The 25,021-nt window shown below is 41.6% G+C and overlaps 1 protein-coding gene across 7 annotated transcripts in view; it reads right to left on the reverse strand.

The window, feature by feature from the left end:
• The window catches only part of MGAT5 (mannosyl (alpha-1,6-)-glycoprotein beta-1,6-N-acetyl-glucosaminyltransferase), a 301,985-nt gene that overhangs the window by 181,973 nt on the left and 94,991 nt on the right, over nucleotides 1-25,021 (reverse strand). Inside the window, exon 3 of one of the 7 annotated variants that reach the window (XM_023527511.1) lies at nucleotides 24,412-24,605. The exons of 5 other annotated variants lie outside the window; for them this stretch is intronic. The gene's annotated coding sequence lies outside the window, so the exon portion shown is untranslated. Of the gene's footprint in view, nucleotides 1-16,920; nucleotides 16,943-24,411; nucleotides 24,606-25,021 lie in introns of those variants that run through there. One more of the 7 variants, XM_023527514.1, reaches the window with a different exon arrangement.

Raw genomic sequence — 25,021 nt, forward strand, 5'->3', positions numbered from 1 at the left:
GTTATAGTAAATCCAGATGGAGCACAAGGCTCCAAGCTTCGACAGATCTTGGGTCATAAAAGCCTCAGGTCTGAATTTTCTTAGGGAAGACCACCACCATCATCGCATGCTGGTTGATAAGTTTACTTGTCCCCCAATTTATAAACCAAAGTCAACTCTCCCAAATACTGCAAATATTTTGGGTCAACTTGACTAGGATCTAGTTGCAAGCCCTTGGATTACATGAATAATGAATTAACTCAAGATAACATGGAACATCTCAGGAGAGTTTCCTGCCCTCCGAGTTAAGGAGTGCCAAACCAGAGCCTCTCAACCCTGATGCACTTTGGAATCACCTGGATTCCTTTTTTAAAAAATACAGATGCCCAGGTCTCATAAGCCTAAAGATTCTGATTCACTTTGTCTGAGGTATGGCTCAGGCAGGTGCCTTATTATTTTTAAGCTGCCTAGGTGATTTAAATACACAGACAGACATGAGAACAATTAAATCCTTAGAAAAATGTTCCTTTTATCAACTCTATGGATCCTATCTAGTGGCACCTAAAATCTATTCCAATATTTTACAAGATAAACTTTCTGTTCTCCACAAATGTAGATCCACTGGCTCACTAGGCAATCTATCTGCAAGGTATACTGTTGTTTTTTGTTTGTTTGTTTGTTTCCTTAAAGAATCACAAGCTGGTCTTCTCAGCCCAATGGCCAGGCACCCTAGCCCAAGGAGGCAGCTTTTCAGGAAGAGCTCATCTACTACGAAGCCCTGATAGATCACCGCCATGCCGTGAGCATCCATTGCCATACTTGCTGAGTATCGTGCTGGACTGTTCAAGCTTTTATTAACCTCTCCTTGATATTTGGCTCCAAAAAATGAGAAATTATTTGAGGCTAACCAAATGGCCTCAATGTCTATCAATCCTTCTAGTAACCAGCACCTATTCGACCTTGGTACTCCAAGTCTGATCTGTGAACCTGAAGCACTGAGCTGATCTGGTGAATTGTTAGAAATGCAGAATCTCAGGCCCACTCCCAGACCAAATGAATCAGAACTGGTGTTTATAACAGGATCCCCAGGTATCTGTTGCACATTAAAGTTTGAGACACATTGCTTTTTATCTCACCCAGGATAGTAATGAGGGGAAATCGGATACTAATTTCCAATGACAGATGACAGAGAATATGGCACAATCCCTCTTCTTTTCATAATGTGCACAGAACTTAATGATTTGGTATTTCTTTAGTATAAGCTAGATTCATGTCAGTAAGACCAGTTGTCTTATAGACACTCCTAGTTACTGTAAGACACATCCAGCTGAGGTGAGAATTAGATAAGCAGATGGTGTGGTTTTATCATTGTGAACTAGGAGTGTGTCTAAGACAACTCGTCATGCTTTCTAGTTGCAGGGTTTTGATCCATTGTGCTAAAATCAAAGACGCAGTTTGGATATGTCTTCCAACTTTTAACTGTAATATAGCAAATAACTCTAAACAGCAAATTACCATATGCAGCTTCCCAACATATACCTTGCACTGCTCAAAGTAAGACCTCATGGGGGGGTTTACTGAGTTTTTGTTGTTTTATAATTGCTGAAATGCTCACTTTAGAACACCTGCTTACCAATCACCAGTACTTTTTCAGTTGACTTTAAAGTGGAACAGCCTTCAACTGATGAGGTTAAGCATCCTCCTTAGGTGGCTTAATTTTGTATGAGATGATGTCAACCAATATTTAAAGTTTCTGGAAATATTTCTCATTCTGATATTTTCCAGAACACATAACTGACTTTAAGGCCATTGAAAGCTTTTCAAAGCTTTGCTGAAAGAAACTATATTTGAAAGATGACTTAAGGGATACACAATCCACCCACTGTTTACATTGACCTTGTCCAGCCTTTTGTGACAAATGAGCTCCTTTAACTGCCTCTCTCTCTCTCTCTATCTCAATCTCTCTCTCTCTCTCTCATGCACGCACACACACACACAGACATACACACCGTTAGGAACTTTTCAATCACTTAATTTTTGCATATATATGATAAAGATGGATTATTAAGGTAAAATTATATTTCTTTTTTGAAACAAGATAGTAAAGTTTATGAAGTTCATTCATTTTAATACCATCTTTGATAAATGTTCAAATTAATGAAAAATTACCTTTTGCCCATTTAGCCTGTAACACAGCATTTAACTGAATTCTGTAACAAATAAATATAATTTGTCAACAAAATCAATTCCACAATTACATCTTATTAGTATAAAATTGGTGTGGGGACCAAACGCATTTTCAAAACCAGATAGCAACGTAATCATTGGCCCTGGCATCAAAGCTAGACAAGAAACTGCCTGATGTTTAGATCTCTTGCATCTTAATTTAAAAATGAACCAAAAGATTTATAAAGGGTCTACTCCTTACTTCCCCACTGGACACATTTTCACGCAGAACGTCACAGAAAGAAATCGCAGAGGGGACTTTTCCTGCTCCTGCATGAGAGCACGTGCAGGTCTTCTCCTCCAAGCTTGTGGGGTGGGCCGGTAGGTTTCCTGCTCTTGGGGTTGTCTTCTCTCTCCCCACAGGTTAATGGGACAGGGCTTCCCTGCCCAACAGAGGGCACCCACACCATCTGGCTGCCCCGTGGACAGATGTAGGAATTCCACCTGGGGGGATCAAAAAGCCCTGCATAGAACACATCTTCCAACGCAGCTTTGATAAAGCTGGTACTGTACTTTAATCTTCATCTGGCTTCTTCTATTTCCTCTAGTTCAGAACCCAGAAGGGAGGAAGGGTGTGATTAATTGGCATCTCCAAACCCCAAAAGTTTATTTTATATTTTTTTTCTGTTTTGTTTCTAAATATCAGGATAAGACAGGTGGTTTCTGGCAGCTATTTGAAAGCATTTCTCCACAAATAACACATTGCAGGTGCACGAATCTTTAATCCTAATAAACTAAAAGACAAGATGACTATAACAATCATAATATTTTCTTTCTAAATATTGATTTTTTAAAAAATATTGTAAGATATGCCAAAAGAATTCTGATCAGATGAATGCAACTGTGGCTAGAAGGAAGATAATCTGGAGGGAAATGGCAGAATTATCAGCATAATGCTCAATAATTATACTTTGACCTGAGTGTTCCTAATGCATCCTGCCTTTAACCAACAGTCCATTAAGGATATAAATAAATATTTTTTATTATAACATCACTTTCAAAAACCTCATGGGCTGCTAGTGCAGCGCGCTCTTCTGAATGTCACTAACCACAATCTAAAGCGAGCTCTTGATGACTGCTGGTAGGCTTTCAAACTCTCCCATCTCAAAGGGGGATCAGAGATTGTATATGTAAATACATCTTCTATTTAATGACCCTAGAGATAGAAATGGTAGAACAGACAACGCTGCCTTTCAGAATAAAAGCTCAGGGCACCCTCAATCCCCAGAGCTTGAGAACAAACAGATGGGAACCTCTGCTCTAGATATTTCAAATCCCTGGATCTGGGCTGGCCCTGGGCCACATGTCTTGGAAGAAATCTTAAAAGTAATGTATGTGTGACCTAATATAGAAAGCAGTTTAAAAAAAAAAAAAATGAAAATGGCAAGGTGAACCAAATCGCTGGATTTACCATAAACCAGGCAAAGGTTTTGCTCATTAAACTTAATGTATCTAGGAAGACCTAGAGAAGAAAGTCCTCTTTCGTCTTACAGTATCAAGAACATTCATCTGGGCATCTGACCATCTGGCCGGATTTTACTCAATGGCACGGTACAATGTAACTGACACTGCTTCCTTCTTCAAGAGAGCTGCTAGGAAAAGCACCACAATCATGGTTCGCTTCCAGGAAGTAAATGGATATCTATTTAGAGTTTAAACCTCATTCCTGACCCTTATTTTCCTATTCTTATTATCTCCTTGCCTCATTTTTACCCCTTAATCTTAAATGTACTTCTTTATCTACCTGTATTATATGTTTTAAGCTTTTTTGGAACATATCATGATAAGTAAACAAAAAGGCACAAGACAGCTGTGGCAGGCAGGTAGTGGCCCTCCAAATAAGTCCCAGTTCTCATTCCAGAACCTGTCACATTATATGGCAAAGGGAAACTAAGGTATCGAATGGAATTGAGATTGCTAAACAGCTGACCTTGAAATAGGGAGGTGATCCTGGATTATCCTGGCAGGCTCTAAGTAATCACAGGGTCCTTAAACGTAGCAAGGAGAAACAGAGGGTAGGTCAGAAGGACACAACAGTCTCTCCTCAAGAACTCTCAAACTATTTACTGAGTCGTTTCCATAAAACTAAGGCCAATGATTTAAGAAGTCCAGATAACCTTTGGGTCTTTCTACTCTAGTAGTAACAGATTAGAAATTTTAGAAGTGAGGTAGCTCCCTAATAAAGGTAACAGCACGCACACACACACAGTGCATAAAAGGACAATAGTTTCAGGCCATTTTAGCATAAGGGCAAAGCAGCCTCAGGTATCTCGGGAGTGCCTGACAGCATCTCTCCAGGGTTCCAACCGAAACCAATTTTCACAATAACGGCATCATTCGTTGACAGGATGCAATGCAGACTTCCGAGATGTTCCTAGAGCTGAACTCCTAAATAACAATGATAAATGTGGGAGGCGGGTGCAGGAGGATGGAAGATTGTATGGTAAGATACATATATGTCGTATATGCTGACCATGGTACTTCTTTGCCTCTGGACCCCAGAAACCACCAAACTCTCTGTTCTCTAATGGTAGAAGTGTCCTAATCATCACTGAAGTAAGAACTGGCAGTGATCACCTTAACACAATTCCTCTCAGCCTATGAGGTAAGTGCTATGATTGTCCCCATTTGGAGTGGGGGAAACTGAGGCATGAACTACTAAGCAATCTGTTTTAGGTTGCACAGCTACCAGGTGGTAGAGCTGTTACAGACCTTGGCCATCTGGCTTCTTTACCACTGCTCTAAGATGCCTCAGCACCTGTCAGAGAGCCTGACACCTAGAATGTATCCGAAGTTATGAAATAAATAAATAAAGCAAGTTTGAAAAAAAGGGAGGGGAAGGAATTAAATCAATCAATCAGGCATATAATAATAATTACTAAACACTCAACAAATATGAGTTGCTTTCCAATGAATGTTAGGCTTTTCCCCCACTTTGATCAAAAAAAAACCCTGTAAGCGAACTATTTTTAAATGAGAAGCCTGGAAGGTATATAATGATCACCTGGAAATTTTTCAAAAAACATAGCCCTGAGCAGAGCTATGTTTTATGCTCTTCCCCAAATTCTGCTTTTGTCATTCTGCACTGGGCTTCTATCGGGGGTTTTAAACGGAAACTTCCCAGGTGATCCTACAAACACCTGCTCATACTGTCCACCAGACCAGCCAGCAAAGCATCTCTGCTCTGGTGTCTTGGGTCCCATGAAACAGAGTGTAGAACCCAGATTGGGTTGAATGTGGAACTGCATGGTGGGGACTTGATTTCAAAGACACAAGGAAGCACAAGTAAAATTTAAGCAGTGAGCAGAATAACTGTGCTATTAGCATTAGGCGGTCAGGTACACAACAAGAGAGTAATACACACACACCTTAAACTACAGAGGCTATCCCGAGGAAAAGAAATTACTAACACATTGCCAGTTTAGAAAGAGATGTCAATTTTATTATTTTTCTCTTGCAATTCTATCAAAGTGACATCAGCATGCCATTTTAGAGTTTTGTCCATAGGACAAAATTGAGATGGAAGGTCAGTAAGAGGCCAACCTGTTGGCTGAGACCCACCCCATCAGACAAATATTCTGGGAAGAGGCTCACTGTGTGCTCTCCATGGTCCTACATGTTGTGGAGAAAATACCGAAGGTTCAAAAGATGTCCCTACCCTTAGAGACAGACCCCCGCTCCCCCAGCACTCATGCAGAGCAGGGCAGAACACTGCTAACTCAGGGGCACTGCTGAGGGCACATGACCTGTGCGTCCCAAAGACTTAGGGGCTGGAAAGAATCTCAGGAGGTTTCATGGAGACCTGAACTGGGTCTCTGTCCTTCATCGTCCCTCACTTTTTGAGCTCCAACTTATGTCAGGTTCTAAACTAGACATCGGAGGATGAAAGATCAGTTAGAGAATGTTTTGAAACTAAAGTGACTGACTGCAAGCTTCGAGCTTAAGGCAAGGTACAGAGCATCGGAGCTATCCAATTTCTCTGCAGTCACGGGAACCTGGGGGAACAGCTCTACGCTGGAGGGAGGGACCCATCACACAGAGTTCCAGGACTAGGGGCAGAGCTTGGAACCACTCTCTTCACATCTCAAAACCCCAGTACTGTCTGCCCTTAAAAATGAAGCAGCAGAAATAGGAGGTCCAAGTCCCGTCCATTTTAAATTTCAAATGAGAACAAATTTTCATTAACCAGCTATTTGAAATTTTTAATAATTCAGGATGACCACACTCATAACCTAGAATGTGATCCTGACAGAGGAGGTGGGAGAGTGGGCAAGAGATGATAGAAATTGATTTACAGGTTTGAGAATTATGGATGAATGAAGCCATTATGCAAAACTGTGCCCCTTCCATTTTATCCTTTGTCTCAAATACACTAAATCGTATCACTTGCTTCTCATGACCACTAGATTTATAAGCTAATTAAAAGTACTTTTATAATCACTCCATGCAAAAAAACTTTGAACATTATTATAATGACTTAAATGCCTACAGCAGTATAACAGGATCTGGGGAGAGTTTATTAAAACCTTAGCACACGTGCCATGAATATGCCATTGGGAAATTTGCTTTTTAAAAGTTCCCCAATTTTTCCCAGTGAGTTAACATTTAATTCACATTGTGACTGCTCCAGTCAATGAGACCAGGTAAACTGTTTCCCTCCCTGTTTCCTCTGCTCCATGGTGATTGTCTCCATCAAAACCCACACCATGAACAAACTAAGACACTGGTTCTCAACCATCACTGTACATCAGAATTGCCTGGAGAAACTTTACAAATATCAGCCCACCCCATCCCCAAGATTATGATTCAATTGGTCTGGGTAGGGCCAGGAAACCAATAGAATTTTAAGTACTCCCAAACATTCTAAGGTGCTGCCAGGGTTGAGAACTACTGAGTGAAAGTGTCCACCTTAACAGGTAGATAATCGAAGTGAGGAGAAAAGTGGAAGGGACAAGTCTGAGGGGTAATGGTGACAGAGGCGGAAGCTGTGATGAATCAGCGACTATCTGCCCCACTTAGGATTGGCTGCCACTTTGCAACTCCGACCACAAGACAATTTGAAGAAAGACAGTCTGGAGGGGCCAGATCTTCCAATCTTTCCAGAAAAGCCAGCAACCCAGAGTTTTGGGTCAAATCTCTGTGTTTGTAAATGGTGGCACTAATTTAGATTAAAAAAAAAAAAATTCTGAGTGGACCAAAGTTCAAAGGAAATTACTATCTTGCTTTTCTGCTCAGTCCACTTCATTATAGGTTATATATGACTTTGTCCTAAAATCATCCAACCATTCTTAGCTTTCTAAATAGTAGCCGGTATTCTCAAATACCAATTTCCGATCATCATTAAAGGCTTCAGTGCACCAGCTCCCAGCCCACATGTGAAACACAATACAAGCTTGTGAATCATTCACACCTAGTTGCCAATCCTACGAAACTGGAAGAGAATTTAAAAGTCATCTAGAGAGAAAGAGAGAGATGCAGGCCCCAGGCTCCAGAAAGTCTAAGTGACCTGTCCAGGACCACAAACGCTGTTGGTTGTAGGGCAACAACTTTGTCCTGCTGTTAGCACTAAGCCTCCTCCCGGATGTCCTGCTGATGTTGTCCTTGGAAAATACAGGTGTCACTGCTCTAGGAATCTCTCTGAAGAATCTGAAAGTCTCGACCATTCAGCCGAGCCTCCTTCCCAGCCCCCAGTAAACGCATCATCCCTTTGCTGGAAAGTATAAGAAACATAAAGAAATGAATCAGATGACTGAGTAACTTTGGGCTGGCTGCTTCTTTCTGTCCTTGGGCCACAAAGTCTCCTTCCTACTCACTCTAGTGAGGTTATTACCCATGATCAAGGCACATGGCATCTACTATGTTCTGAATTCTCCACGCAGAGATACACCTCAGAAGGCAGCTTCTCAGCTGTGAAAGAAGTCAGCTTCTGTGGTGTTCTCTCAGAAGTCTGCTTTGGAATTATTCAACAGGGTCAGAGCTGAACCCGAGTGTCTTGCATGGCTGGAGAGGAAATCTGATATGGTAGAAAGACTCGGGGATTAGACCCAGGTGCGAATCTCAGCACTGACATGACTTGGCCTTGTGTCTCTTTTGGAAAGTTACAGAAATGGAAATCTAGTTTCCTCATCTGTAAACCGTCCACCTGGTAAGGATTTAATCTGCAAAGGGCCTAGCCTAGTGCCTGGCCCTTGATGAGAGTGAAGAAGTAATCTCATGACTCCTTTAAGGAGCCCCAGTCGGGTGGGAGGATTCACCACTGCTTGATTTTAGAACATAAGATCAGCCTTCTCTGGCCTAGTTTTACTGAAGCAGATAGTTGTTTTCTTAGTGCTATTCAGTTCCCTTTCTCAAAAGATGTAAGCAAATCTGTCCAAAACACAGAAAACACAGACAAGCGTCAGCAAAATGTCACCGCAACTGATGCGAAGGATTTTTCTGCCTTGTCCATCAGTTTTGATGAGGAAGCCAAGCAGCTTTCAGTCACAAAATCCAATTCCCAGTCCTGGTAAAGATCGCCACTTCAAAGAATGTCCTCAGTCAGCGTCTAAAAGTCTGAAATCCATCCCCCTGAATTCATTATAACCCAGCATTATATTCCATCTCTCAGAGCAAAACTACACTTTATGATTCACTGCATGGAGCCATTCCCTCGTAGATGCTGTATTTTAGAATTATGACCAAAACAAGACCAAAAAACAATAAAACAAGCCCAATAAAACAAGCCCTGTACCCTTATGTTTTATAATCTAAACAAGGTAAATCAAAGCAAGATTTACACATGCCTGGGAAACAATTCACACTGACATAATTGTAAATCAACTGTATCTTAAGATTCAAGAAGAATAAATGTCTGTACTGTTCTTCTAGCATAAAACCTACCATGGCAGATCCGACTTTTTACAAAAGTAAGTTATGACCTTAGGTCACTAGACAGAATTACTTTGATCATATCTATTCTTGGCAAGCTCTTTGGGGGTATAATCTACTTTGTAATAATAAACAAGTAGTAGCTATTAGAATCTTACCCTTACACACAACAAACACCACCATCACTCCCAGAGTCAAGAATGTCTATACCATTCCCAAATTAAAACATGCCCGATGAAGACAAGAAACAACCCAGTTGTTCACAAAACAAGCCATGCTACATTCTACCCTGGCAAGAGAATGGGCATTAAAAAGCATTACTCAGGTATGCAGTTTACTTAACAGCAATGTAGCATCATCGATCTCCTGGTTTTGATATTGTCCTAGAGTGTGTAAGATGATACTTCCGGGGGAAGCTGGGTTCGTGGGCCTTTCTGTACTCTTCTCTCAGTCTCCTGGGAAATAGTTATTTCGAAACAAAGAGCTGTTTTTTAAAAGTACTTGTTATTGCATATCTTTCTGTTGGGGAAGTTTTTCATGGTAAGGTAGCCCCAAACACTTCCCCCCGTGCCCGCGTTTTACTTACGCATGCAGGATGGGACCCATACCTCAATACTCAGAAAAGGGTCAAGAGATTCTGAAAAAACTCCCCTGCTCAATGGGAATGTAAATGTAAATCACTGGAGACTTTTAAGAGTGGAGAGACTGCCATATTTGCTCTTTGCTGCTGTGTAGAGGATTTGAAGAGGATGTGACCGGAGACCAGGAGACCAGTGAGGCAGTCCATGCACTCCACGTGAGCCATGAGTCACATAAGGGCCTCCGCAGGGTGGCAGCAGTCATGGTAGGTAGAGACCAAGAGCCAGAAACATTTAAGAGATCCAATCAACCAACAATGAACAAGACTAACTGGAGGTAATGGTGGAGAAGGAATCTCGCGTGACTGCTAGACTTCTAGCTTGGGCGGCCAAGGAAATGTGCGTCCTTCACCAAGAAAGGAAAATGGAGAAGCCTGTCTGTGAGGGAGGATGAAGGAGGTTGCCTAAAGGTAATACAGGGCAACAGTGCTATTATAGTACATATTGCCAACAGAATGGTTTTCTTACTCTGCTGGGAAAATATCCTTTTCCTTGTCTGATGGGGCATAAAGTGCAGGGAGACAGACAACTTTCTCGCAGGGTGACAAGGGTAGCCATTGCTCATCCACACAACCCACATGATCCTTGTCAGATCAGATCATTCTCACATGCAGCCACACACCCAGTCATTTGACCCTATACCTACTCTTGGAAAAGGTCCACCCAACCGAGATGTGTCCCACAGGAGAGGGTGCCCGGATTCTAGCATTCCTATAAAAAGAAATGAATGCCACAGGAAATCTGACTTAATTTTTTTGGTCGACAAACGTTCTCACATTTTTCTTACTTGTAGAAGTACAGGTTATTTAGGAATAGGAAGAGGGCCCCTGTACAAACATTTCCTGGGCAGGCTGTCACAGCTCCTCAAGTTTCACTTAGAAAGGCATTTCCTTGAGGTAGAGCATTAAAACTCCAGGAACCCCTTCAACAAAATAAACATTTCTAAACTACCAGGAATAATAAAAGCTGGAGGAGACCGCAAAAACAGTTTACCTTCTATCACTTTCTCTATACCTAAAAGAATCCCTTCTATCACTGAGCATCGGAAATTTGTCTCTTCACCACGTCTTCCAACCACCACCCCAATCTCCATCTACTAAGACTGTTTTCAAATGAAACATTGCCTTGTCGGGCCCTAAACACATAAGATCCCTCCCTTCTTCAAATCCCAGAGCACTCTCTCTCTTTTGTGACTTTTATTAAATGTCTGTACCCTAGTTATTTTTGTATGTGTCTCTTCCCCCTGATATTAAATTATATAATAAGTACTATTTCTTGACTGCTTGCTATGGACCAGCTAGGTGTTTTATGGGAATCTTAACTAATACTCACAGTTAATATTGTATCCATTTTACAGATGAGGAACCCGAAACAGAGATACCAGGAAAGTGCAGAGACCTCCTTACTACTCTGTACTAACCTAACACAGGCTGCCCTTACTGCCAAGCCCTAGTTTATGCCACATTATGTACGTGATGTGAGATTCTTATCACCATAGCAACTAACCCAGAAGTTTTCCCACAAAAGATACTCACGGTAATTATTTTTTGCTGAAACTGCATTCACATCTCCCAGTCCCTCCTCCATTGGGCGACCTTTGCCTGCACTCCCCTTAAGTCAGTTCTATTAACCAGGTCTCGGTGTTTCCAATAGGATCTGATTCTTGCCCAGTACTGGCACTATCATCACCCTTAATCTGGACTCCCTACTTCCATCACTATTTTCTATCATCTGCATCATTATCGTATCATGACCACCGTGTGTCAAGTACACCTTTAAGGCGTCACAGCTGTGAACAGGGCTGATGTTCGCAACAGTTAATAAGGTAGACTATTATCCGCATCTCACACGTGAGGAAACTGAGATGCAGCGTGTTTAGGTCGCCTGCTCTGGCCGTTCAGTTAGTAAGTGTCTGACCTGGGGTATGAACAGAGCTAAGTTTTCTGGAGGCCACAACTATCTTTGGCTCTTCTTACTCAGCCTTCCTCCCCACTATACTCCAATTATACTCCCCATGGCTTCATTTACCACTGGAACTGCCATGAAGCCAGGTCTTTTCCATTTGGGGCTGGTATAATTGTTTTGAACCTGCGTGCAAGACTTCCTATTTATTCCTAATACAGCTTATACTATTACTTTTGGTCCACTGTTCTATCCCATTTGGTTTTTCTCTGATTTGTTTCTGTCAATCGAAACTCTAGAAATTATTTTGGCTCTGTATCATTCATAAATTAGTTAATTTACCAATTTACAGATTCCTTCAGCAGCCACTATCACAAGGTCCTGAGAGAAAAAGATGTAAAACAAGACTTTAAAATACTTAAGTAGTGATAGAAAAACAGGATAAATAAAGGTTCAGATAAAGCATCAGTTTCTCTAAACTGCTTCCCATGTGGGTGGGAGTGAGAAGGAATACCCATTAAAAAATAATGCAGCTGTTCATTTCATTTTGCAATAATCTTCCTTAAGGAAATGGTGTTCCAAATTAAAAAGTTATGTATGAGAGGACATCGAAAAAGAGCCTATGAAGACCTTCTGACATGTGAACAATGGCTCTGTACATTCGCGCGCTGGTAGCATTTACTACCCACCGCTGAGGAATGTGCTTTATTTGATGATTATTTGCCTAGGTTAGGTTTTTTGGTAACAGCTTTATTAACCTATAATACACATCACACACATACTTCACTCATTGAAAGCATACAATTCAACAGTTTTTAGTATATTCACAGAGTTGCACAACTATTACAACAATCCATTTTAGAACACTTCCGCCACCCCCAAAAGAAACTTGTACCCTTTAGTTATCACCTCCTAATCCTCCACCCTCACCCTCAGCCCTGGGCTGATTCCTATTTCTGTAGCTGTGCCTACTTTCAATGTTTCATATAAATAAAATCGTGTAATATGTGATTTTTTTGTGACTAGCTTCTTTCACTTAGCACAATGTTTTCAAGGTTCATTCTTGTAGCATGAATCGGTACTTCATTCTGTTTATGGCCAAATAAAATTCCACTGTATGGATAGATCGAATTTTACCTATGCATCAATCGATGACTTATGAATAAAGCTGCCATATAAACATTCACATCCAGTTTTTTGTGTAGACATTTTTTTCATTTCAATTTATACCTAGGAGTGGAATTCTTGGGTCACACAATTCTATGTTTAACATTTTGCTAAACTCTATGTTTAACATTTTGAAGAACTGTTAAAATGTTTTCTACAGTGGCTGTACCACTCTGCACTCTAACCAGCAGTGTATGAAGGTTCTAATTTTTCCACATCTCGCCAACACTAGTTATTATGTCTTTTCTATTATAGTCATCCTAGTGAGTATAAAGTGGTTTCTCACTGTGATTTTGATTTGCATTTCCCTGATGACTAATGATTGTGAGAATCTTTTCATGTGCTTATTGGCTTATCTGGGTTTCTTTTGGGGGAATTACCTATTCAGATTATTTGCCCTTTTTCCAAAAAATTGGTTGTCTTTTTATTATTGAGTTGTAAGAGTTTTAATATATTCTAAATATAAATTCCTTATCAGACATATAACTTGTAAATATTTCTCCAATTCTGTGGGTATGAGTCTTCTATCTTCAAAACACTTTTATTTGCTCTTTACAAATAAAATGATTTTATTTCTCTATCTTTGCCCAGCTATAAAGTATTAAAAATGCCTTTAAATCATTTTTTTCCTAGCGATTCATATCACCATATTCTATGATATTTTAAAATCTAAGTGGACCTATCTCCTGAGCTCCTTAATGCATCATACTGTTATATTTTAAAGATAAAACTATGACTCTTACAAATATAAAATGAACAGATAGCAAAGATTTTATTTGGCTCATTAATTAAAGAGGGAACCAGAAGGATATTACAGATTCAAAAGTACAAAGAACAAACACATATGTAGACAATCAGGAATGCTGAAATAAATGTAACATATTAAAAAACTAATTTCTTGAGAGGGATCAATAGTACCTCAACTGGATAAAATTAATTTGCATTTCTATGAACAAGAATCATTTCCACTACTATCATTTTTCTATAACTAGCCCAAATGTAAAACAGTTCAAAGAAAATGAAAGGCACAGATAACCCAGGAGGGTGCACTCGATACTAAGTAATCTCTTCTGCCTATTTCAGTCTTTCATAATTTTCCTTGACAATACTTAAAGGTCTCATATCAGTCAGAGTGCAATCAAAAAATGGAAATCACATGGTAATCTGAACAACAGAAGCTTAATATAAACAATTATTAACTACAACCAGAGACTGCCATGACAGGTGATTACTAAGAAGTAATACAAGGAACTCCAAACATAAAGGAAGACCAGCTATGAGGAGCATATCATAGCTGGTCTTCCTATATGTTTGGAGTTCCTTGGGATGGAGATAGAACACCTAAGGAAAAGGTACCCACCCCAAGGCAGAGATCTTGACTGTGTTGGAGAAGGCACAGCTATGACTCACTAGATGGCACAGGAGCCACTGTGGTGCCAATTGGCCAGATTTGTTGAAAATGTGTCCTCTAGGCCTGGGAACCCCAACCCCCAGTACTGGTCTACAGCCTGTTAGGAACTGGGCCACGCAGCAGGAGGTGAGCGGCAGACCAGCGAGGGAAGCTTCATCTGTGTTTGTAGCCGCTCCCCAGCGCTGGTTATCACTGCCTCAGCTCCACCCTGGATCATAAGACATTAGATTCTCATAGGAACATTGGTCCCTGGTTCCAAAAAGGTTGGGGATCGCTGCTCTAGGGTACCAGGGGAAGCTGTCCACAGGGAGGTATCTCACTGGAGGCACTCTACTACAAAATCACCCAAAGAGGTGCCAGAGGACACTGCTGGCCATTGGTGCTCTTGATTACCAGACCGCACAGGAGCAGGACACTGGAGAAGACACATGCTCTGGAAGAGCCCTCCCAGAGAACACAAAGAATGGAGAAATAAAACCCTTTCCTCCCGCAGTGCCTCTCTACCGCCCTCTGCTGACAAAGCTTGAAACTGTGCCAACTGCAAAGAGGGGCCCAGAGCCAGTTTCACAAAGCAGGCAAAAGGGACAAATTTGGAGTTAACAGGCCATAAATCATTAATGGCACATTTGGTACAGTTAAATACTGTACCAAATTCTGTGGGTATGAGTCTTCTATCTTTTGGGAAATTCCAGATAAATATCTGGGGAAGACACCTGTGTAGTATTCTCTGACTGGAGGACTTTAGGCAACTTTCACCAAAAGTAAAAACAAGAATTTTAACTGGGGCTTTTCTTACTCCATAATTTGCATTGGGCCAACCCTAAGTGTTTATACATCTATAATGCCAAGAATTCTTCTCAACTTTCCTGTGAATTCTCACCTTTCTCATCTAAGGAACACCCTTCTTATCTTCCACTTTACTCTTGTTCTTTTCCTGCCCTCCTAAAACACACACATGTACCCGTCACAAATACATTATGTTGTAAGAACAGGCAATACTGCTGGGACAGATCTTACACTAATTCTGTGCTGTTTCAATTACTCCTACTGCATAAGTCCTTCCAATTTTGTGCTAATATTCTCACTTGGAAATCACCATCCTAAGCCTGGTATTTAATGGATCCAATTCTTCCCTGCCTTGAGCCTTTAAACCAGACTGTGTTTTGTCTCTCTTGACAGATGAGAGGTGAGTAAAAAGCTCGACATCTGGGCCCTAGTCTAGGTAAAAGAAATGTGGATCATTCCCACCTGTCATGCTCCACAGCCATTGGCAAGACAACCCGTTAGCACCAGCCGCTGCCACTCAAAAGCACGGGGGGCTGAAGAAAATGATAGTTAAATAGGATCCTAGAGGAAACCAACGCCTTCTCTCCTTGAGGAAGCCTTACCTGCCAAGTTCACTCCCAGTAACCATACGATATCATTCAATGGTTTATGTAGATAAGAGTTCAGCTGTTCCAAATGACAACCTATAAAAAAGCCGTACTAACAAAGAGGTTGGTGCCAATGTTTTTTGAGAGGTACTATTTTGTTTGTTTGTTTTTGGCAAAACTTGTAAATTAGAATTTAAGCGCTCATAAATGCTAAACTGTGCAGAGAATGAATATAAAAGTGCAGGTCCTGCCAAGAATAGCTAGTCTCTAAAACTCAATATTTCAGGTTTTCATTTTTCTGTTCAAGTGGAAGCAGCAATTAGAATAGAGTAGTAAACCAACCAACCAAACGAACAAAAAACTATACCCAGAGCTCAATCCAGTATGGCGCTTTTAAGCTGTTTTATTTCACAGACAAGTGGCCATGCCATGGTCAAGTTTATCACTGCTGTGGCCCACAACTCACAAGGAGGAGAGAGTAGGCATGGTCCTGGTATACAGACCCCAGAAATGTGTCCTGCAGGTAAGGAGATGGGTGGAGGACCACGGCTCTCCTTTGTGATGAAGAGATGGGCCAGAGAGGGAAAAACATCACAATTATATTTGTTGATGAGGATACACCCTTATTATTTGAAGCTATACTAGAAATTGGGTCAGAACGTTTTTAATTGGTTACCAATATTTAAAAAACAGGGAGACTTCACATAAAAATCTGAGTGTCCGGTATTTCCTGAAAAAAAGGAAAAAAAAAAAAAGGACTATCTGGTAACACTGAACCTTGTCCTGTGAAGGAAGGGACTTTGGCAGGAATGGAGTAGTGGAGCATGGCTCCTTGAGCATGGAACTTTTGCAGGCTACTTTATGTACCTGAGTTACCTACCTGCTCATTAGCATCTTAGTTTGGTCATATATTAAAAGACTGTAAGCTTCAATGAAGGCAAGTCTTGTCTGTTATCTTTATTCATAAGCATATTTCAATACAGTGCCTAACACATAGTTAGTTCCCAGCAACTGTACCTGCTAGGTGCTCAATATCAAAAAAAAAAAAAAATGATCGCATGAACTCTACTAGACCCTCTATATACACCATCTTATTTCATTCTTAATTATCCTTTTGAAATATTTGCTCCCCACTTTATACATGAGATTCAGAGAATTAGCTAACTGTGCTTGTAAAGCTCACCCAGCTAAGTGATTAGAGAATATGATCTCAAGTTTATTTGACACCAAGTAAAGGAGTATGGAAACGCAAGTCAGGGTATAGAAAAAGAGCTTCTAGTTAAAAAATTTTAAAAAAAGAAAGCAATAGGCTGATTGCAAACACTCTCTGGTTTCTCATATAATTTTTGTTCCATACCTGTTAACAGAAAGTACAAATATTACAAGGTCATTGCTTCTTTATTCTGTAAAACTCTTAGGAATCTTTCATCAAGAGAGTCAAAATCCACTTCCTAAATCTTCAAATGGGGTTAATTCTGCTATGGGGTTTAGTGACCATGCTTCAGCTAGGCAATTCTGAAAGAAAAGCAATAAATTTAAATATAACATGCCTTCAATCTGAGATCCCAAAGACAAAAAGTCATAGCAGGAAGTCATTCCACTTAATGGGCAGCAGGGGTTCTCAGCCCCAGAGCAGAGCAGAATGAGCACTCCACAACAAACATTCTCTCTCCTGCTACATGCCAGCAGGCTACCCACCAGCAGGCCAGTAACTAAACGAATGAGTACATAAACTACTTGAAAACACAAAAGGTGCTATATATTCACAGTGAGAAGGGGAATTAGGGCAGCTCCCTGAAGAGGTCAGAAGTCTGGTAAAGCTCTAAAAATGTCTTTATCATATTGGGTTGTCCACCTATCAATATATACAGATGTTAGCAACACTCCAGCAGTAGGGCAAAAAACTGCCCACTCTTTTCTCTGGTCCCTTAAGCCATCACAAGACACAGTAAGAGATGAATTACCCTTTTATATGTTCATCTCCCTGGACCAGGCTTCTCAAAGAACCAGTGTCGTACTGATTAAATCTCCAGCCCCTTCTGTGGTGATTGCATATGGTGAGCATAATGGTATCTTCCCATCCCCAGACCTCAAGCAGATAGTCAAGGATTATTTTTCCAATCTACACATTTGCCTGCGAATACAGAACGGTACTAAACCAAATCACATATAAGCAGACAGACCTGCATCTAAATCACTTTGTATTAGAATGTGTCATAAAAATGATAGGAAATCAGAACAATCTAAAACACTGAGGAGCCGTGCCCATGACAATGCCTCAGAGATTTGGCAGTTGTCCATGAAACAGGATGAGCCTAGAATTTGTTCCTTGAATGTTCCTGGGCCTATGAATCACCTGGGAATTTAACTATTTTGTAAATTCTGAGTCAGGGGGGCCTTGAGAGTCTGCATTTCCAAACAGCTCCCAGATGTTGATGCTGCTGCCAGTTTGTGAACCCTGCTTTGAGTAGCAAAGATCTGGCAGCTTCAGCAGGGACCCATAACCCCATTTGTGCCTTGCTGACTACAGCAGGCTCTAAGGAGCTGAGCTAACTCGCCACGGAGGACAGAACTTGATGTGGTATGCTTTAGGTTGGAAATTCCTAAGGCAATGGCTTTTTTCTTTTATTCCATTCAAGGTCTAACATTCTATCATCAGTCGACCCAAAGAGGTAAGAATTAGTACAGGGGCTGGGGGAGCTCTCAAAAACAAATCTCAAGTTCCTTTGTTACCACCCCTTGTTTAGATGCCATAGTTGTGTATACCTGGACTCGTGCACCTCCTGATAAGGGCTTTATCCTCATGTGAAACAGTGAAACAGATTTCTGTGTGCTCCTGCAGCCTCTATCCTTTCCTTCCAGACCGCGGACTGTAATTTCAAATCTCTTTAGGCTTTCTAAATAGGCAGGGATTCCTAATACTTGGGGCTATACACTCTTTTAGGAATCTCATAAAGGCTATGAACACTCTTAACCTCCAAAATACACAGACACCAAAGGTTAACACATCAGGGGGTTCATAGACTATGTCTAAATCTTATAAAAGGAAATCTGCTTCCTGTCTTCAGGAAGACTTAAAGATACAGGTTAACTTACTCCGAGCACTTTATTTTTAAATATGAATCCTTTCCAACAAATATTTTATACAATATACCAAGTCCCTGCCTCTGAAAACTTAACGCAAATCATGAACTGCCTGCAAACAGTCGCATGTCTTATTATAGAGCGAGATGACAAATGAATAAATCTGAAAATTTCAAGGCAAAGTCACAACCCTGGAAACAATAACCATGATTGGCACTGCTCCAACCCACATTTTCTTAAAAGCATGCAAGAAATCGTGGGACTAGTACTGGTTATCCACTGAAAGACAGCAGGACGGAGGGGTGGAGGCAAGAAGGAGAGGAAAACTAATTAAAAAGCAAATGGGGAAAAATTAGCTTGGAAAGGGCTCACTGAACTGCTGACAGAATAGAGTGCTGAGGTGAAAAACCAATGCAAAAGAGATTTGGCAGAATCCAGAAAGAACATGATCAGAATGAGAAACGAGGCTATAGCCAACTCCCAGTTACGAGTGAGAGAGAGAAGGAATGAGAGTGACGTTTGTGGAGATGAAGAAAGGAAAAAGTTCCCTGGACAAAAGGGGAGCAAAGAGACTGGACTGAAGGAGAGGGCTGAGGAGAAAAGCGGGCAGATCCCTGCTTCGGAAAACGAAACGCAGCATCTTCCTTGATCGCTCTCTGTCCCTCTCTCCTTCTCAGGACTACAGAGAATCTAACCAATGCAATCTGATGCCCTCTTAAGAAAAAGAGACCAACTGGAGATGGGGAACAATGATCTGCCTAAGCCATCACAAATCAGCTCGTGATTACAAACAAAAGCCTACCTGGTGTGTGGAGAGTACTTGCTGGCACTTGCACAAGCACCTCCCCGCCCTGCTCCCACATTTATCAGTCTATCCCGCTCCTTTCCATTAATGCCGGAAACGACAAGGCAGAGACACCATCTTATGTTCCTTTCATCTGAGCCATTTATTGTAGAGACAGGTTATTTCACTTGGGGGGTGGGGGGGGGCTATACTACATTGGAAAGAGACAATATGAATGAATGCGCCTGAGCGCCTCACTTTGCAACCTGAGCTGCATTGGGAAAGTAAGTTTCTTGAAATGAGAGGCTAGTGGAGAACTAGGATTTTATGGATGAGCATAAAGATGTACAGCAGTGCCCATTTCGGCCTGTAATTTCACGCAGAATATAACGTCCCATTCGCTGCTCGAAGGCTCCTGAACTTCTCTGCAGGCCTTCTTTCCCCTGACAAGGGTACCCGTGCTGTGCTTCTGTTGCCATCACAGAAAGACAACTGAGCTAGCGACAGCCAGAGATGGTGACATTACCAAATTAATAATGGTACTAAGGGAGCATCCAATATTAGTACTTACAGGTGACAGGCTCCATTTAAAGCCCTTTCCTTTTACAAACTAATTTGTTCCTCTTGATAACCATAGGGAAGAAGGTATTATCTCCACTTTACAGATAAAGTCAGAGAAAAGTAACTCACTTGCCCAAGGTCACACCTCTAATTGTAAGCTGGGGCAGGATTTGAACCCAGTACTCTTAACGAGTTGAGCATACGTTCCCACACTCAAGTTTTCCAACTTTACTGCATTGTTTGTGATTCAGTAACTTTTTCAGGGTGCCCTCAGGCCAAAGGAAGTAACTACTACAAGCTCCATTTACTAAGTACAACAGATCCTTGAACAACACAGGTTTGAACCGCATGAGTCCACTTACACATGGATTTTTTAAAATATAGTAAAAGCATTTTCTCTTCCTTGTAATCTTAATAACATTCTTTTTTTCTAGCAGACTTTATTGTGAGAATACAGTGTATAATATATACGATATACAAAATATGTGATAGTCGACTGTTTATGTTATCGGTAAGGTTTCCAGGCAACAGTAGCTAATAAGTAGTTAGGTTTTGGGGGAGTCAAAAGTTATACACATATTTCTGACTGAACAAGGAAATTGGCTTCCCTAACCCCCACATTGTTCAAGGGTCAGCTGTAGTTAGGTCCAAACAAGTTAATAACAGTAGTTAAGTAGCATCTGGCAGATGTAGCTGTTTTTGTTGTTGTTGTTGTTGTTGTTGTTTTCCAAAATTTTATAATATCCTATGGCACCCTCGTGACTATCCTGTGGTACCCCAGGGCACCTCAACACAGTTTGGAATCCACAGAACTATACTTTCCTGTCTTCCTCCTCCCGATGAGGCAAAGGCATCAGGGTGCAACAATCACGGTCTGTTCCTCAAAGTGCATGAGTCACTTGAATGTGAAAGAAAAAAAAAATTCTGCTAACAACTCCCTTTTAGCCATTAATAATGTCTGAGATCCTGAACCCTCACAGGCTTTTCTACCCAGCCCAAGTACACTTCTTCCAACTTCATCACCTCCCACTCCCATCGCTACGGTAAACCAAGAATTCAAGAACAAACTACTGAGGTCCTTTTGCCCCCTCAGGCACTTCACCTGCCGCACGCCCTCTCTTCTCGCCCTGTTCTCCAGCCATTACCTGCTCCCAGTTCCTGGGTGACATAATTCCTCTTCTGAGAAAGCTGCCCCAACCCAAAAACTTGGTTCATCCTTCCTCTGGGTTTACAGTCCACTTTGTGCACAAACTTCTTCGGGCTCCATTCCAGTTCTTTCATTCTTGGCCGCCTTCCTGTCCATCTTCTCCACCCCTTTGGTTACGAACTTCTGTAAGGCGAGGCTGGTATCTTATTCATCTTGTTGGCTCCCTCAGAGACTATGCACAGTAAAAGTACAGTCTTTCCTGAGTTTTAATTAATACGGAATGCAACAAGAGAATAAAGGATTGTTTAAGGGGCCACAAGAAGGATTATGCAATGAATGAATAAAAGAATGAGTGGGATAGATTGGCTGCATCGATGGCCCCTATTAATGGTCTCCTGTATCCATGCCCCCTGCAATGAGATTCTGCAGCAACTCCCATCAAGAAGAATCTCTATCCTTACTCTGGATCCCAACTAGTCTCACACCTTGCTCTGGCTGATAAAATGCAGATGTCACAGTAGGCCAGTTCCGAACCAGGACCTTCAAAAGCATTCATTGCTTTTTGCTTACACTCTTAGGACCAGATAAATAACCTGGGCTAGCCTGCTGCAAGAAGGCAGGCTTATATGTGGAAGTTAAGGAACAGAAAGGACAAACTAATCAAAAACAGACTCACAAATACAGAGGACAATCTGGTGACGACAGCCAGAGGGGAGGCGGGTTGGGAAGCTGGGAGGAAGGGGTGAAGGGTTGAACAAGTACCAATTAGTAGTTGATTGATGGTCACGGGGATGGGGAGCATGGCATAGAGAATGCAGTCAGCAAAAATGCAATGGCTGTGTGCAGAGCCAGAGAGAAGATAGAGTAATCAGGGGGATTGTTTCATAAATTATATAAATGTCTAACCAATGTACTGTATACTTGAATCTAAATAAAATTTTAACAGAAAAGAAGGCAGACCTTGAGGAAGGGAGCCTCGCTGTCATCGTCGGAGACCAGACTCAGCCTGCCAACCCCCAAAACATGTAAGAAAGCCCAGCAGGCTGACCCCCAGGTTACATAAGTGAACACGTGTGAGAACCAAAGAACCACCCAACTGACCTGCAGTCCCTTAAATACCAATAAAAACTTACAGTTTCAAGCCGCTAAGTGTTGAGGCAGCTTGTCATGCAGTGGCAATAGCAAACTGACGATGAATGAACAGTCTGACTTATGCCAGTGAAGTCTATAGAAGGCAGGGGCTGAGTTTTCTTCTGTACCATACTGAGAGCCACAGTTCCTTAGCACAGTGTGGCAACATGTTAGAAAGTATATCATGATCTGCTGTAAGGTATCTGAACAAAGTACTTCTGAATTTTACAATGGATTTATTTGCAGTTAGTGTTGACTCACAGTCACCACCATCTATACCACCACCACTGTGCATTTTGATAATGAGCTTCCTTTGAGGAGGAAAGGAAGTGGAAGAGTAAGACCAAGAACCCATTTTCTATTATACATTCTGGTAACCAATAATGATAGTAACAGGAAGCATTTACTGATACCTATCTTATCTACCCTCTCTGGCAGGGGTCCCCGACCCCCGGACCACACACTGGTAGCGGTCCGGGGCCTGTTAGGAACCGTGCTACACAGCAGGTAAGCTGTGGGTGAGCAAGCTAAGCTTCATCTGCATTTGCAGCCGCTCTCCAGCGCTAGCATCACCGCCTCAGCTCCACCTCAGATCATCGAGCATCAGATTCTCTCATAGAAGCGCAAACCCTATTGTGACCTGCGCATGTGAGAGATGGGAAATGACGGTGGCCTTAAAAGTATGTTTGAGACAACTTCAAATCTCCATGTTCTGTATTAAAATCAAAGCGGAATATCCTGAGATTGCCACAAAAGCAGTGAAAAGCCTGCTTCCATTTCCAACATCCTATCTTTGTGAATCAGAGTTTTCTGCAGCGACAGCAACCAAAACGAGATTACAGAGTAGACTGGACATAAAAGCAACACGCTTCGGGCGTCACCGTCTCCCATCACTCCCAGATGGGACCGTCTAGTTGCAAGAAAACAAGCTCAGGGCTCCCACTGATTCTGCATTATGGTGAGCTGTATAATTACTTCATTATACATTACATCATAATAATAATAGAAACAAAGTACAAAATAAATGTAATGCACTGGAATCATCCCCAAACCGTCCCTCCCCCGCACCCCAACCCCGGTCCATGGAAAAATTGTCTTCCACGAAACCAATCCCTGGTGCCAAAAAGGTTGGGGACCGCTGGTCTATGGACATCACCTTCCTGTAAGCCAGCTCTCAATGACTCTAAACGGCAATTTCTGGAAATGATGTCAAATCCTTTGGGGAAAGGGCAAGGCGTAAAACATTTTTCAAAATTATAATCCATTTTTTCCCTTAAACTCTTCATGTTTTCCCCCTTCAGTCAACGAAATACTTAATTTTGTGCTCAGCACTGAGGATACAAAAGACATGGCTTCTGCCCTCAGGGAACTCAGTCTGGCAAGCTAAAAGGCCCTCTTCTCAGCAAGAGGCTAGATAAGAGCCCGGCCTTATTCTTTCTGACTATAAAAGTCAGAAATCCACAGCAGGTATCGAGCCCCAGGGCTTGCCTTCCAAAAGGAAAAAGTCCTAGTAACCGAACCTGCTTTGTTTGGCACAGTGGTGTCATGGGAAGGCCCTAAACGCAACCATATTTCTTAAATACTTTAACTAATGTCCTTGCTGAGGGTAACTGCTCCATTGGTGGCCGAAGCAGTGTCTTTCTATGATATATTTCCTCTTGAGGGTGGCTTTCGTTTTAGTTTTCAGCTACCCACACCTACCTCCCCTTACACTCTCCCAGGTAACTAGTCTAAAAATTATCAAGCCCTGCAAGACTCTTTCACATATACAAAATGAAGACTCAAATGAGATTGAATGAGATAAAAGACCAGACCTGCACTCTTATCAGTGCTCAAAAAAGACTTCTTTCTTTCCTTTCAGCTACAAAAACACACTTGCTACACTACACAACACACACATCCACACACATGCATAAGCACACACACACACTCTCCTTCAGGCCACTCTCATCCCCTTCTGCCCAGTATAATGGCACATCTGTAATAACAGTATTAGCATAAAGTCCTAAAAGTCATATCCCCGAAACATAGACATACATTCAACTTTCATCCAACACTGTGATGGGTATAATAGAGAATGGGTCCCTGAGGATCCTACCAACCTCTGGGGACTTTTCCTAGAAGGGATACTAACAACCTACCTTACACAATCCACAGAGTGGCTAATGAGAAAACTAGCCATCGGAGTCCTAGGAAACAGCATCTTGTCATCCTACTAAAGTCCGTCCTTTGCAAAGTCCATAGTGGCTTCATTTTCTGGCAACGGCAACCCTATGCTAAGCAAGACTCCCATCATATACAGACTAGGGCTCCAATCTTTTCAGCTGGTCCTCACCTGTGGACCACAGGAATCACACGTCAGGCTCTAGAGACCTCACCCCACCTCATGTCCCTCATTCACTGAGCACCTGACATGGGCCCTAGAAGAGCAGAAATGGCAAAAGTAGCAGCATAAACAAGGATGCCAAATCTGTCTTCATTAATCACCTTCCCATGCTGGGTGTGAACTCTCAGGAAAATAGCTGGAGAATGAATCATATCACCAGCTTCCACTTACATAAGAACTGGGTCTCTCTCGCATGCTTCACACACCAGCACTATTTCCTAGTCAAGCTTAAATTTTCCTTCAGGATCTTCAGAGTAAATTTTTCAGATCATGAAATTGCCCCGACCCAGAGAAAAACCTGGACTCCACCCTAAGAAGTAACACTATGGTTGTGCTTTTGGCTGACAAGTGGTTCTGAGCTACTT

Source organism: Pteropus vampyrus, unplaced genomic scaffold (assembly GCF_000151845.1).
Source record: "Pteropus vampyrus isolate Shadow unplaced genomic scaffold, Pvam_2.0 Scaffold17, whole genome shotgun sequence".
NCBI lineage: Eukaryota > Metazoa > Chordata > Mammalia > Chiroptera > Pteropodidae > Pteropus > Pteropus vampyrus.